Below are 16,449 nucleotides of genomic sequence, written 5' to 3'. Positions count from 1 at the left end.
AGTGCAACAATGTGCTATAGCATTTGAATTTGCCGTTCCACTCAACAAAAAGTTAATAATATTGCAGAACTCCCATCTCCTTTAGGCAGTGGAACTGCTTTGGCATTGAAAAGATCAAGTTAAACATTTCTACAGATAAGTTTCAAGATATTTCTGCACAAGAATTGACTCTCCCAGGATTCAATATTTATGCTTTACATCATGATGTGCATTATGTAACAACAACATATCACTAGAATGGAACTGGAATAAAAAGGGGAATGTCAAACTAAAGACACGGTATTAGGAGATTTGCCTGCATGCTGTTTATTGACTGGAACAAGCATGATGGGCTGATTGGCCTCCACCTGTCAAGCCAAAGGCAGTGATTTTAGGAGGTTTGCCCTGGTCTTGCTCATTGACAGGCATAGTCATGGTGGGCTAACTCAACATTTATGATACAAATGGAGGCCAATGATTCCACATGTCTAAAAGTGTGGTCAGAAAGGTCAGCTTGAAAAGAAGTAATTTGGATAATCGGAGATTTGGAGAGAGAATTCCAAAGCTTGCGTGCCAGAGAGCTGAAGGCACCAGTGGTTTGTTGATTGAAGGGAATTACACCCTTAATCTTGATATAGATACAGAACAAGTGCAGAAAGAGCTAAGTCGGGACACCATCAGATCACATGGAACTGTCAGGCTCCAGATAGCATCTCCTTCCTTCCCGCCAGCAAAACCTGTCGCTGTTCACACAGGAGAGTGTCAATCCCGCATTACTACATGGTGGATCAAAGTGAAAGTGAGGCATAAGATGGCAGAAATGGAGGAATGGGGCATTATGGGAAGCTTGCAGGCTTAGATGAGGAAAGTGAAGTGGGGAAGACCAAGGCATTTAATGGATTTAAGTGCACAGACAAGAATTTTAAACTGGGGGCCTGGGAACCAAGTCAGGAAAAGCAGGTATGTTCAATGGGAGGTACCAGGAATGGGATAAATACAGGAAGCAGAAGTTTGGAAGCATACGACAGAGGGTAAAGGACAGGAGATCAGCTGCAGGGGCATAAGAGTCATCAAATCTGGAGATAAGGAGAGGGCTTCAGAGGCAGATAGCCTGAGGCAGCTGACATTACAGAGATATAAACAGAATAAATTACATTGTAGAGCCTGAACTACTCTAAAACTGAGCATTATTTGTGATTTAGTGATAATGGGAACTGCTGATGCTGTAGAATCCAAGATAACAAAGTGTGGAGCTGGATGAACACAGCAGGCCAAGCAGCATCTCAGGAGCACAAAAGCTGACGTTTCGGGCCTAGGCCCTTCAGAGATCTTTGATGTACTCTGAAGTCATGAAAGGTGCTACATGAATGCAAGTTCCGTCTTTCTTGAGGCCTCAAGGTTCAATTGGTTTATACTTTGTGTTTCGATCCCAACAGATGTCATTACTAGACAACTTGACGTCCAGTCCCTGTTCACCTGCATTCCGCATGGAGATGGCCTCAAGGCCCTCCGCTTCTTCCTGTCCCGCAGGCCCGACCAGTCCCCCTCCACCGACACTCTCATCCGCCTAGCTGAACTCGTCCTCACACTCAACAACTTCTCTTTTGACTCCTCCCACTTCCTACAGACTAAGGGGGTGGCCATGGGCACCCGCATGGGCCCCAGCTATGTCTGCCTCTTTGTAGGTTACGTGGAACAGTCCCTCTTCCGCACCTACACAGGCCCCAAACCCCACCTCTTCCTCCGGTACATTGATGACTGTATCGGCGCCGCCTCTTGCTCCCCAGAGGAGCTCAAACAGTTCATCCACTTCACCAACACCTTCCACCCCAACCTTCAGTTCACCTGGGCCATCTCCAGCACATCCCTCACCTTCCTGGACCTCTCAGTCTCCATCTCAGGCAACCAGCTTGTAACTGATGTCCATTTCAAGCCCACCGACTCCCACAGCTACCGAGAATACACCTCCTCCCACCCACCCTCCTGCAAAAATTCCATCCCCTATTCCCAATTCCTCCGCCTCCGCCGCATCTGCTCCCACGATAAGACATTCCACTCCCGCACATCCCAGATGTCCAAGTTCTTTAAGGACCGCAACTTTCCCCCCACGGTGATCGAGAACGCCCTTGACCGCGTCTCCCGCATTTCCCGCGACACATCCCTCACACCCCGCCCCCGCCACAACCGCCCCAAGAGGATCCCCCTCGTTCTCACACACCACCCTACCAACCTCCGGATACAACGCATTATCCTCCGACACTTCCGCCATTTACAATCCGACCCCACCACCCAAGACATTTTTCCATCCCCTCCCCTGTCTGCTTTCCGGAGAGACCACTCTCTCCGTGACTCCCTTGTTCGCTCCACACTGCCCTCCAACCCCACCACACCCGGCACCTTCCCCTGCAACCGCAGGAAATGCTACACTTGTCCCCACACCTCCTCCCTCACCCCCATCCCAGGCCCCAAGATGACATTCCACATCAAGCAGAGGTTCACCTGCACATCTGCCAATGTGGTATATTGCATCCACTGTACCCGGTGCGGCTTCCTCTACATTGGGGAAACCAAGCGGAGGCTTGGGGACCGCTTTGCAGAACACCTCCGCTCAGTTCGCAAAAAACAACTGCACCTCCCAGTCGCAAACCATTTCCACTCCCCCTCCCATTCTCTTGATGACATGTCCATCATGGGCCTCCTGCACTGCCACAATGATGCCACCCGAAGGTTGCAGGAACAGCAACTCATATTCCGCCTGGGAACCCTGCAGCCATATGGTATCAATGTGGACTTCACCAGTTTCAAAATCTCCCCTTCCCCTACTGCATCCCTCAACCAGCCCAGTTCGTCCCCTCCCCCCACTGCACCACACAACCAGCCCAGCTCTTCCCCCCCACCCACTGCATCCCAAAACCAGTCCAACCTGTCTCTGCCTCCCTAACCGGTTCTTCCTCTCACCCATCCCTTCCTCCCACCCCAAGCCGCACCCCCCGCTACCTACTAACCTCATCCCACCTCCTTGACCTGTCCGTCTTCCCTGAACTGACCTATCCCCTCCCTACCTCCCCACCTACACTCTCTCCACCTATCTTCTTTACTCTCCATCTTCGGTCCGCCTCCCCCTCTCTCCCTATTTATTCCAGTTCCCTCCCCCCATCCCCCTCTCTGATGAAGGGTCTAGGCCCGAAACGTCAGCTTTTGTGCTCCTGAGATGCTGCTTGGCCTGCTGTGTTCATCCAGCCTCACATTTTATTATCTTGGAATCTCCAGCATCTGCAGTTCCCATTATCTCTCATTACTAGACAACCCTGACTGATCCAGACTGAAATCTGGTTTGCCAGATCATTTTTTGTTTTGTTTTTAACTAAGTGGTCTCTTGCTGAAGTAAAGTAAAATGTTGCAAATTTTATTTTAACAATAAAACAGGAGTTTACAATGCAAAAGAAATGAAGTTAAATGGGTAAATCAATCTACTTACACATAATACAAATTCAAGAGTTTTAAACACCCAGTAAAAATAGAATCCTATAGTCCCAAAATACTCCTTTATAATATTAAACATATCCCTACAGTACTTAACAACACCCTTCTGCATTATTCAAACCAGAATCTCTTCCCAAATAACTTGGTAGGTTAAAATAACTGTGTCTCGAAGTCCAATACTGGAACCTCTGATAGATAATTCCTGGAACTGTCATACACCTGAGGCTAAGTAAACTCAGCTTCAAGTCCTCTTCACGGTTTTATCCCAACATTTCTGGAGTGGGACTCTCAGTACCTCCTCCCTCCAAGATAATCAAGTTTACTGTATTCCTTTCTCAGATGCATGGCTCTACACATGCATCTCCATGCAAGAAATGCCCAAAAATAAAGTAAAACTGAAATAAAAACCTCTTCCTTCTAAGCTATAGATCCCTTAAGCTGAAAAGAAACTGCCTGAGTCTCAAAATTTCGAATGAAAACCTTGAGGTACAATTATCTACAATGCCAGGTTGTAAAATAATAAAATAAAATAAGAACAAATCACACTGTCAAAGTAGCCCTCACAAACTGTTTTAAAGAAATCACCATGGCTACAGAAATACTTACAAGTTAATTATTAACTTCAAACACACAGAAGATCCACATGTTACTCACTTAAAGTTCAAAACCCAAACTAAAAAGAGATGATATTTTAAATATTAATCAGAAAGTTTATATCACACTTTGTTTCTTGTCTCTAAGTGACTTTCCTTTTGAATCTTATATTCCACCACAACTTAGATGTCCTTATGTAAACAGAAATAAATCTGCAAAAAATATCGATCAACAGGAGCTTGTGATTGGAGGATTTGTGGTGCTGCAGAGATTCCCTGCAGCTTGAATATAAACAGCTATTAAATCCCTCGTGTCAGAGACAGCAGCCAAGTAAAATCAATGAACAACAAGTAAGGTCAATGATAAATGTGCACTGTATGCTTGGGCATGGATGAAGGCAATGGATCTTTTATCTTCAGGTTTAGTGCTGAAAAATAGTGTCAGAAACTTTCTCCCTCCTCACAAAACAGCTACAAAATGTTAATAGGCTCCGTACGACAAATTTTCTGGGGCAGGCTGGATAAATCAAAGACGTTTTATCTCTCCATCATTAATTACAAGTTTGCGACACTGTTTCAGCAAGTGAAGTGAAATTAATGGCAAGTTTCAAAAGTTCTCCTTTGTTATCAACCTCTTGCCTAGTTTAGAGTGAATCCAAAATGGAACCACTGTTCAATAAAGAGAATGGGTGACTGGGGTCCCCTAGAATGGAACAAACAGCATCACAATTCACTCTGGGTCAGGTTTATCTGTCAAGTCAATGTCAGCTGTTAAGAATTGAACCCAATTCCCAGGGTGACTTTTCTAAGAGTGTGTCCTCTTCGAGTCCACAGGATTAATGCCTGACTCACTACATCCCATTTCAATACAGCCTGTTAGAGCTACACAGTCATAGAGATGTACAGCGTGGAAACAAAACCTTCGGTTCAACTTGTCCATGCTGACCAGAGATCCTAAATTAATCTAGTCCCGTTTGCAAACATTTGTCCCATATCCCTCTAAACCCTTCCTATTCATTTACGCATCCTGATGCCTTTTAAGTGTTGTAATTGTACCAGCCTCCACCACTTCCTCTGGCAGTTCACTCGATGCATGCATCACCCTCTGCATGAAAAGGTTGCTCCTTCGGTCCTTTTGAAATCTTTCCCCTCTCATCTTAAACCTATACCCTCTGAAACCTATAAACCTCTGTAAGATCAACCCTGTGCCACCAGCTTCTTCGGTCAAGCATTTGGTCACACCTTTATCTTCATCCATCATCCTCTTCAACTCAGCATCCAATTTTGTTTGCTTACGCCACTGCATAATGGAGTACATCCATGTTTAAATTTGTGGTTGTGTTCCTGAAAATGGTGACAATAAATTAGACAACATTATAATTCTTACAGAGGACTCATCCAGCACAGTGGATTTAGTATCCGGTGCCAGGCAAACCACTGGCAACGTTCCGCAACATATTGCACACAAATGACCAAAAGGATTGCCTTTATGGCTATGACAATAAAGAGAAACAGAGAGCAGGAGGGAAAGTGGAGTTGAAATGTAAGATCAGCCTTGGTCACTATTCAGCAGGAATTCAGGTCCTAGGCGCAATATTGTCTACTCCTGCTCCTATTTATTGTGTTATTTTATCCCTGGGACTGGAAATTATGAGATGAATGATAATCTTTTGTGACCATTCTTCTCATATCTCTAAAATACAGTTTCTCATCTGATTTTCTTCATTTATAATAACTTATAGAACACTAAATCGAAAAAATTACATGGATATCATTTTATGTTGACATAAATTGAGAGCAACATATTGCATTTAGGTACAGCCTGCCTTTCATGTCGGACGACACCTCAAAGTGCTTCAAGGGAGTATGGGCAGCTAAAAACGGATGCTCAGCCAAAAACAGTGATATCGGGATAGGTGATCAAAAACTTAGTAAAGCAAGAGGGTGACTAACAAAAGTGACAGGCAAAGATATTTAGGGTCTTAAGAACTTAAGACTCAGGTAGCTGAAAACGTGGCCACCTGTGATGGAAGTTTGGGACTGTCAGGAGGCCAGGTTAAGAGGAGTGCAGAGAACTTAGAGGTTAATCGTGTTGGAGGATATTAGAAAGGGAAAAGGGAGAGAAAGGTCATGAAGTCATTTTAAAACAAAGACTATAATTTCATGTATTTTAGTTCTGTCTGACGGAAGAAGTGGTGACAGTATTCATAGGAGGATGTTGTTTTAGACTCAGTGACAGCGTGAAATACTAAAACGTATAGAGGATGTTTTATTCAGTGCAGACTGGATTTCTGTCACCCTGTCACCGTCCCCAGCTATGATCAGCTTCACCAATTCCACCTTTCTCTTTCCCACTCCAATAAACCTTTGCATTTGTCTGAGAAAGCAATTAGAATCCAACACACAGGATAATCCGTGATAACGGGAACTGCAGATGCTGGAGAATCCAAGATAATAAAATGTGAGGCTGGATGAACACAGCAGGCCCAGCAGCATCTCAGGAGCACAAAAGCTTTTGTGCTCCTGAGATGCTGCTGGGTCTGCTGTGTTCATCCAGCCTCATATTTTATTATCTTACACAGGATAATCCCTTGCTATTTGCAGCAGGTTTTGTCCATTTCTCAAAACACTTAAACAGCATCAAATTTTGGTTTCCACTCTTGTGAATATTGTTTGAAACACTGATATTAAATATTATTTCTCTATCACAAATCTTATTTTTAACGCCGACATTCATTTTTGCATCTCTGTTTAATGATGAGACAATACCGGAGTATAAAGGGAGTGGGTGTTAAGGAACATGTGTTATGCAAATAATCAAGAAATGAAGTACAAAACATGATTACTGCTGAACAGTACAGAGCTGTGACGCTGAAGATATGCAACTTGTGCCCATCAGGACAAATGCAAGAATACCACTTTTTGAATGATCATAGCAATTTATACCACAGGAAGAAAAGGAGTGCTGATTGACTGGCAAGTCAACTCTGACTTGTCAAGATGCTGAAATGGAGACAGCAGTAGATAACAATAGGCTCCTTGAGCCTCTGAATAATTCAATAAAGGAATCTTTCATTTGCAGAAAATGTTTCCTTGCATGTGGATGTATGCTGCTTCTAGGAAGCATATTGAATCACATTAAGAGGTCGGCTGATTATCTTGTCTCCAGTAATGTACAAAGTCGGGTTGGATCTGAATTAGATCCAGCATTTCTTTGGGTTTTGTTTTGATTGATGTAAATTGTTATGGTTCTTTGAAATTTGTCATTCTCGCAGTTGCTGTGCTGAGTTTAACTGAAAGGAATGGCATCATGTCTCTCTGTTCAGCAGTATTAACAGGTATTATCCTGCTACCTTCAGATGAAAGAGTGGGAACTGCAGCGATTCTGGAAAAGGAAGAGAAAATTAATTTCTAATCATTGAAACAGCTCCAAAATTAACGATAATGAATTAAAACCTGAAAGAACTGAGGACGTTGCAAGTCAGAAACAAAAACAGAAATTACTGGAGCTGCTCAACAGGTCTGGCATATCTGAGGATCGGTCACTACACCCAAAATGGGATTTCTCTCCACAGATGTTGCCAGACCTGCTGAGCTTTTCCAGCAATTTCTGATTGTGTTTCCAAAATTAAGGAGCATGTTCTCAGTTGAATTGCAAAACAATATTGAAGGTGGTATTCTTCCTAATTTGATTATTCATGAGGGTGTCTTCAAAATTCAAATGATAAGCTAACCACTCCAGACCACGTGGTTAAATGGCTCCAGTGTACAATTGTGCCAAAGGTGCAGGTTTAATTGCTGCAGCTCTTATCAGGGCTCTCAGGGTCTATCTTTTTGTCTTGCCCTTCAACGGTAACATGGGGTAAGAAATGATGAGCAACTTTTGGTGAATGAAGATGCTGCTTCGAGAGACGACCGTGCATGTCATCGTGTTGTATTCACCAAGTGTCATAACCTGCTGCGGACCATTTTCCTTCACATGCATTTGAACTGGTATTGCTTTGAATTGGCTTGTTATTGCAAATGGAAGCACTGATTAAATATTTAAAAGTTTTAACAACGTCATTTTACATCCCACCACCCTGCCTCCATAGGCAGGTTTGGGACCCAATTTTAACTTTATGAAAGTGGATGCTTTTTGACTGGCTAAAATTGGGCCCATAAAGGTGCTATAAATAAAGTGGGAGGTGTTGGCCTGTTGGTATTATCGCTAGACTGTTAATCCAGAGACCTAGGTAATGTTTTGGAGACCTGGGCATTGCAGATGGTGGAATTTGAATGGAATGAGAAAAAAATCTGGTGTTAAGGGTCTAATAGTGACCATGAAACTGTTGGGGAGAAACCACCTGGTTCACTAATCTCTTTTAGGGAAAAGAAACTGCTACTCTGGCCTGCATGTGACTCCAGACCCACACAATATTGCTGACTTTCAACTGCCCTCTCGGCAGTAAATGCTGGCTAGCCAGTGCGGTGAAATTTTAAAAAGTAACAGTGCAATTTTATACATTCTAATAGGGTCATTCCCCATCAACACAAGTTTCGCAGAGCAATTGCTTAATGTGGGCCAGATATTCAATGTTGCTGACATTGGGTCAAATTGTACTATAGTGCAGCCAAATCCTCGGAAAGCTTGTAACTAGTTTATCCAAGGCAATTGTGTTCAGAGTGAAATTCAGCTTGGATCAGATATTCTGTCCAAAGCCAGATTGCCAATTTACAATCATTTATTAAATCAGGGTATTTCAAAATTTGTTCTGAAATACAATGTTAAGCATATTGAATAGGTCTACTTTTCGGCACATTGATCTGGCGCTTACAGTGCACAGATGTCCCTTAGTGAAGCTGCAGATCGCTCATAATACTAAAGGGAACTTTAGTCGCACAGAACAAATGACTGGGGGCCTGGTGGGAGTTTAACTTTTTTCCATGTTCATGGATTGTGGGTGTTCCTGGCATGTATTGCACATCCCAAGTTTCCTTGGGCTCGATGGCTTGCTAGGCCATTTGAGAGATAGCAAGAATTGCAGATGCTGCAGTCAGAGACAACACAGTATGAAGCTGGAGGGACACAGCAGGCCAGGCAGCGTCAGAGGAGCAGGAAAGTTGATGCTTCAAATTGGGACCCTTCCTCATAAATGTCCATTTCTGAGGAAGGGTCCTGACTTGAAACGTCAACTTCCCTGCTTCACTGATGCTGCGTAGCCTGCTGTGGACTATTTTAGAGGCAAGTTATGAGTCAACTACACTGTGGCATGTATGGAGTCATACTCACAGATACTGGCACATGCACACACACACAGATACAGACACACACACACTCACACAATGAATCAAATAACCAACCCAGGCTTCTATGAAGAGCCAAACACTACTGCTGTACAATTAAAAACTATTGTAACAGCAGTTAAATTTTTAGTTAGGTAAGTGGTGATCAATTTTCAGAGATCTGCAGAAACATTTCAGGCTGTCCATTACATTGCATTTCAGGGGCTCCATGGGTTTCTCAAGGGTCGAAAGGGACAGTACAGCTCTGTTTGGGTTTGTGTTTACTAAATGGTTTGCTGGATAAGCTACACTCTGTGGAAAAATATAACTTGTCTGCGGCTGCAAGAATTCATTTACAGCCCTGTTTACAAAGTCACTGCATCCTGATCACGAGTCAGGGAGCCCGGTCGAAAAACAGATTTCTGCTGCAGACTTTCTTCAACCAGTTTATATTTTGGGCACTTCTAGGCAACCTGCCCAAGTAATGGACTGATCAGTCGAATGCTGTCTCTAGAAACATCATCAAAACAGACAGCCTGAACCTAGCTGTCTACTTTACTTTCTGTAAAAGACATCATGTTGATACATATTTTTAATGCCATATATATGGGAAGCTTGGCTTGCAAGGTGTCTGTACTGGGTATTTAACAATTCTCTAGATTTGTCAACTTCTTTGTTGTCAAACATGTCCAGGTTTGGAATTGGGAATGAAGTTACAGTTATGGGGATCCTATACTTGAGGCCTAAAGCATCCCTATTACAGTCCTGTGACATTTCCCCAGACCATATTTATCATCTCTGTGAAAACTATTGATTTTGTACCAAGAGTTAAATTATGGGTAGTCTCATCTATTTGTCTTCTGTCAAATGGGAACTGAATTCTTAACTGTTATGGCAAATGTCCCTGGGTGGGCTCGAACCACCAACCTTTCGGTTAACAGCCGAACACGCTAACCGATTGCGCCACAGAGATCTTAACTGTTATGTCCCAGTAAACACTGAAATTGGTGTGCTAATAACTAACTGCTATTATTTCCAGGCCCTCTAGAACATTCTGTCAGTGAATAACAAAGGGACACATGAGAAGTGTGATTGTTATAATGTGCTTACTCCCTTCAGGGGGCCAGCTCATACTCATTTAACAACATGCACGTGCCATACACATCAGAAACACAGCAGCCACCCTCCTGTTCTGGAATGGATTTTAACCCAGGTGCCAAAGGTTTGAGGGCAAGCCACCCAAAGAGTTCCTGTGCCGTTTTTAATCTCAGCTTACAAAATGACATTCTCCCCTGCACTCTGACATTTTGTTAAAAATACACATATTTATGTCACAAGTGTGTACACATCACTGACAAGCATTGGCTGATACATTAGGCTTATCCTACACTCAAGATGCCTGAGGATACCTTACAGCCACATCATTTCATGGTGAAAGAATCAGGACTAATGGGGGATTTGGAAAGTGGAGCGGGGGTGGGGGTGGAAGAAGCACTGGAAAATATCTGGCTTCATCCTTTCCCCCACCCCGGGCAACAATCAAGATGCAGGGGCAGTCAAGAGACGTTAGTGTCTGCATATTATGGGGTGGCGCAATTGTTGTGATTAATTCAGGAAACTACCAGAATATGACATGTACCAGAGCGCCACCATACTTTAATGACTCCATTACGTTTTTGCAAAGGAAGGCACGGATTGCAAAGGATCATTTAAGCAATGCTGAGATGTGTTTACGTTAAGAGATACAAATGAAAACAGGGCCATATTTTTCAATCTAGTGGGATGTCTGTCTTTTTTTCAATTCACTTGTAGGATGTGGGCAAGGCTGGCTGGACCAGCATTTATTGCCTGTCCCCAGTTGCCTTTGAGAAGGTGATGGTGAGCTGCCTTCTTGAATCACTGCAGTCCATGCGCTGCATATAGAACCACAATGCCCTTAGAAAGAGAATTCCTGTTACAGTGAGAAAATGGCAATATATTTCAAAATCAGGACAGTGGGTGGCTTGGAGGGGAACTTGAAGGTGGTGGTGCTCCCATGTATCTGCTGCCCTTGTTCTTCTAAATGGAAGTGGTCATGGGTTTGGAAGGTGCTGTCTGAAGATTTCTGGTGAATTTCTGCAGTAAATCTTGTAGATAGTACACACTACTGCTACTGAGCGGCAATGTGGAGGTAATGGATGATTGTAAATGTGGTGTCCATCCAGAGGCTGCTTTGTCCTGGATAGAATCAAGCTTCCCAGGTGTCGTTGCAGCTGTACCCATCCAGGCAAGCAGGAAGTATTCCACAATACACCTGACCTGCACCCTATAGATGGTGGACACGCCTTGGGGAGTTAGGAGGTGAGTTACGTGCCACAGTATTTCGAGCTTCTGACCTGCTCTTATAGCCACTGTATTTAGTGACAAGTTCAACTGAGTCAATGATAACCCCAAGGATATTGATATTGAGGTATTCAGTGATGGTAATCTAAATGACCAGCTCCGACTGGGCTTCAGAAAGCAGTGGCAAAATCCCAGCCTTCAGTATTGAGAAAGCTTTTATTATCTCGCTCCTTTCAATTACAAACTTCACACAAGGCCCTCTGGGAGTAGAAACGTGAGCTAAAGGTCAGCATTCAGCTTTCTTGACAGGTCTATGCAATTGCGAGCAGGAATTAACATTTTGATGCTTTTGCTGTCAAGGTGAGCTTATACAAACGATCTTTGGTTACCCCGCCCCACCAGTCAGTGTTCAATTAGCCGATCTCAGTCAGAATGACATTATTTTGTGTAAATGGAGTTTGAGGGTAAGTGCAGTCATGATCCAACCGAGCAGTGGAGTAGGCTTGATGACCTCCACTTTTTTCCTGTGTAAGCTCTGGCTCAGTTGATAGCCCTCACACTTTGGGAAGGTCCCCGTACAGTACTGAGGAAGAGCTGTACTGTCAGAAGTGCTGGATTCTGCAGAGAGCAAAGCCAGGGGGGAAAAAGCCATGCCAACATTAAAGACAAAACTGATCTTTTCCATTTTATTGGAATTTTCTTTGCTCATCCCGCACAGAAAGTTGAAGATTCAAAATAAGCATTTATTGACTGCAGTGCCATGGAAACAGGGGGTCATGTGATGAAACCTCCAGGAATACATCCAATCAGTGTTGGCAATCTGGTGGTGAGGCAGGTCGGGGGTAGGGGCGTCACTGAGATCTCCAATAGCTTGTGTCCTGACTGAATGTTACCAGGATATAGCTATCAAGGAAGAAGATCAAGCTTAACTGAGAGATACCTCAAGTGATTATCTTCCCTGGCTTCATTCTGATGCTAACCAAGCTGATTCCACGAAACATTGGAGTTGGAAACAGAACAAGATAGCATTTCTCTTACTGTTTGTTTGAACCAAACCCCTCCCACTTCATACCTCCCCCACCCCGCTCCCTTGGTGGATGACTCCAGTTTGATATCCCAGTCATAACTGTAATTAATAGGTGAAATTACTGACACCCAAGGCACAAGTAGCATCAGCGACATATCTGAAATAAAGATAAAAATGTAACAAAAATGAAAATAATGCAAAAAGTATACAGCTGAAGAGAAAAGGAAGATTTTCACTTTGCTTTTAAAATCCGCTTTAAAAATTAAGTAATTTATCAGGCTGTCCAATCCAAGTTGAAAATCACCAAACCATCAAATGCCTGTTAATATTCAGACCTAGAAGAGGATATGACATAGTATTTACAGCATTGAAAGAGGCCATTTGGCCCAACCAGCAGCTGTCAGCTTTTATGCTTCATATTGACCCTCTTTCCGTCCCTCTTCATCTTATCCCATTAAATCATCCTGCCCCTTGATGCTATTTGCCTCAATCACTGTTTGTGTTGGAGAGTTCCACATTCAAAGCGATACTACATTGAAAGGTTTCCCTCCTGTCAGTGCTGCTTCCCACCCATTGTTTCTGTGCTGCCTGTGCACAGAAAGGCAGTGATTAACTGATGCCTTGTAGGCATTACACAAGAAACCACACCAAGTTAAGGGATATGGAGCAACTGGTCTGCTGGATTATCCCATCCATTCTCAAGGTTACAACATGGGATTCATTTGTACAGTACTTACCTGAAAAAAACAACTTACATATATGTAGTTCCTTCCATGACTTCAGGAATTTTTTTGATTCACTCATGGGGTATTGATGTCGCTGGCTAAGCCTGTACTTATGGATCATCCCACTTGCTTAGAGGGCAGTTATAAGGCAATCGCATTGCTGTGGGCCTGGAGTCACATGTAGAACAGACCCAGTAAGGGCAACAGTTTCCTTATCCAAAGGATACTGTTTTCGTGGACCAGATAGGCTTTTCCAACAATCAACAACAGTTTCATGGTCAGCATTCGACTCTTCAGTCCAGACTTTTTCAAGTTCCACCACTGACCATGATGGGATCTAAACCTGGATCCCCAGAACATTACCTGGGTCTCTGAATTAATAGTTTCACAGTAATATCATTAGAACATCAGCTTCCACTTTACAGCTAATGAGGTACTTGTGAAGTGCAGCCATTGTTGTAAAAATGTGTTAGCCAGTTTATGCGTAGGAAGGTTCCATGAACTACAAGCAGTTAATAACTGGAAAATGTGTTTTTAGCGTAGGGCAAATATTTGTGAGATTCCGCTTGCCTTGCTTTGAAATGGCACCACGGGAATCTTTAACATCTATCTGAACGGGCAAGTTGCGTATCGGTATAAAGTCTTGTTTGAAAGATGGCACCTCAGACGGTGTGGCAGTCCCTGAGTGTAGCACTGGAGTGTCAGCGGGGGTTTTATGCTCAAGTTTCTGGAGTAGGGTTTGAATGCACAACATGCTGGCTCAGAACACAGAATGCACCCAACTGATGCTGTCAGGAGATCTTTGCTGCTGTTTGAACAGGCTATTGACACTCACCCTCCAAGCTCATTTCTGTGAACATTGGTGGCACCCTGATATAAGTCAAAGAATAGCATTGTTAGAGATCCCTCAATTCAAAGCCTAAGTCTACTCATGAACTTGTGCTTTGAGTCTTCGAATAAGCAAACAAGTGAACAATAAATAGGAGCAAAATTGTGAGGACGGGGGGGATGAGTTTGAAAGTATATTCTGTGCAAAAGGAAGAGATCTTTAACACTATGAAATGGCCACACCTGACTGCAAGATTCTATGTTGAACTCCAACCCTTTACACCAAGACACATACATCTCCAAAATCATTTGCAATGAAATGTAAACCACTCAAGACGACAGTCCCGCAGGAAGCAATCCCAGTCATTAAAACAATCAGGCAGAGGGCAGGAAAGCTTGATATTCGTCTGATGACAAGAAAATACAGTCAATCAGGCAGGATAGCCACACAGTGGGAGGTTAGCAGTCACTGGGGCATCGGATGGGAGGTGTTAACGGGAGGGGAGGGCAGAAGGGGGAATTGGTAGAGGATGGCAACCCTTGGCTCTAATGTAGAAGCATTCCAAAACACAGTCTAAGCAACATCAAATGACGTGTGGCTCTTGCAGCTCCGTCACATGCAATTATCAGCGCTTGGAAACAAAAACTGAACTGACACTGTGGCATTAGACTGGCAGCAATGGCTGAACACGTGTCTGTAGGTCTTCGAGCTTGGAAGGTGGGGGTAGAGTTAGAGGGCGATATAACTCACTCTGAAAAGAACTGGGCTGAAACTGCTCGTCAATGTTAATTAACTTTTTAATATGCTGCCACATTCAAGACTTCTAGTCCATAATTAATTAAAACCATTTATGGAAGGAGATGGAAATTGGAATTTAAGTACAACCGCGCAGTCTGCAGGAACATACAAAGATTGCATTATTCCACGCTAGTGATTCATTAGTCAGACCAGCATGTAACTCAACACTCTCAGCACACAAGGTTAAAATTCCTCTGCACGAAAGGCACACTGCACTTCCAAACAAATTGTCAACTATTTTCATGCTCTGTGTGTCAGCCAAAGTCTGAGGATGCATTATCCAACTGAAGGTCACTTTTCCCCTGGGCACAGATCAGAGTGTCATGGTTTTCTGTAAACAGCACTGACCATTTGAGACATATTCAGGTTCTGTTGACAAAATTGCTACACTCTAATGTTCTTTTTGTTGTCTTTTGGTGCAGTTAATTAAGGATGCCTGATAATCTGACAACCAATGTATTTCTTAAATGCAGAGTTTCCTTTTAATCTTTTAGGGAATATAGATGTTGCTTGCCCACCTTTACTTGGCCCTGAGCAGGAGCTGGTCACGGGATAACATGATCCGCTTCACCAAGAGACAACTCTTACAGAAACATTTGATAAGTAAGGACATTCTCCAAAGACAATGTGAGGGCCTCTTAAGACAACCTAATAGCTTCAAGCGCTCTTACTGATGTTGGAGCTTTCTCCCTTCTGGGGGGAACATGTAAACTGCACGTAGACAGTCGCCCAAGGGTGGAATCGAACCCAGGTTCCTGGCGCTGGGAGACAGCAGTGCTAACCATTGAGCCAACATGGAGGACTTCTGCCAGCTTGAATGATGTTCGAGAAATCCTTTAAGGAATCCTGCTGCTGCAATCCTTCAATTACTACCCCCTGCCAATTCCCCCAGTCTTTTCCCCTCCACTTCACAGAAGATTTTGCAGTAACTTAATTTTATAATTTCTGCTAACTTGCATCTGGCAGAACATCACATAGCAGAACTCTTGTAAAAGCATCAAATTTAGGTCATGGGATAACAAGGTGTAGAGCCGGATGAACACAGCAGGCCAAGCAGCATCAGTGGAGCAGGAAGGCTGACGTTTCGGGCCTAGACGCTTCTTCATTTTACTGAAGAAGGGCCTAGGCCGGAAACATCAGCCTTCCTGCTCCACTGATGCTGCTTGGCCTGCTGTGTTCATCCAGCTCTACACCTTGTCATCCCAGATTCTCCAGCATCTGCAGTTCCTACTATCTCTGAAACAAATTTAGGTCACGTGCAGGAAGTTACATTGGAGTAAGCCAAGCTCGAACAAATGATTCGCTGAGGACCAGAGAGGTCAGAAGAGAGCAAAATGGACAGGGAAGAAAAGAGACAAAGACCAATAAGATTGAAACGAGGCTGGAGAAAGGAGAGTGAGGAAGTTGGGAGATGATAAGAGGGAAGAG

The 16,449-nt window shown here is 43.6% G+C and overlaps 1 non-coding gene across 1 annotated transcript; it reads right to left on the bottom strand.

Annotated features, from left to right (window-relative positions):
* Nucleotides 1-10,219: 10,219 nt before the first annotated feature.
* trnan-guu (transfer RNA asparagine (anticodon GUU)) lies at nt 10,220-10,293 on the bottom strand. Its single transcript has one exon. It is a non-coding gene; the product is annotated as a tRNA-Asn (tRNA).
* Between the last annotated feature and the right edge of the window lie 6,156 nt (nt 10,294-16,449).

This window comes from Stegostoma tigrinum, unplaced genomic scaffold (assembly GCF_030684315.1).
Source record: "Stegostoma tigrinum isolate sSteTig4 unplaced genomic scaffold, sSteTig4.hap1 scaffold_111, whole genome shotgun sequence".
Taxonomy (NCBI): domain Eukaryota; kingdom Metazoa; phylum Chordata; class Chondrichthyes; order Orectolobiformes; family Stegostomatidae; genus Stegostoma; species Stegostoma tigrinum.
The sequence above is the reverse complement of the archived record's forward strand: the minus strand, read 5'-3'. Positions and strand labels throughout refer to the sequence as shown.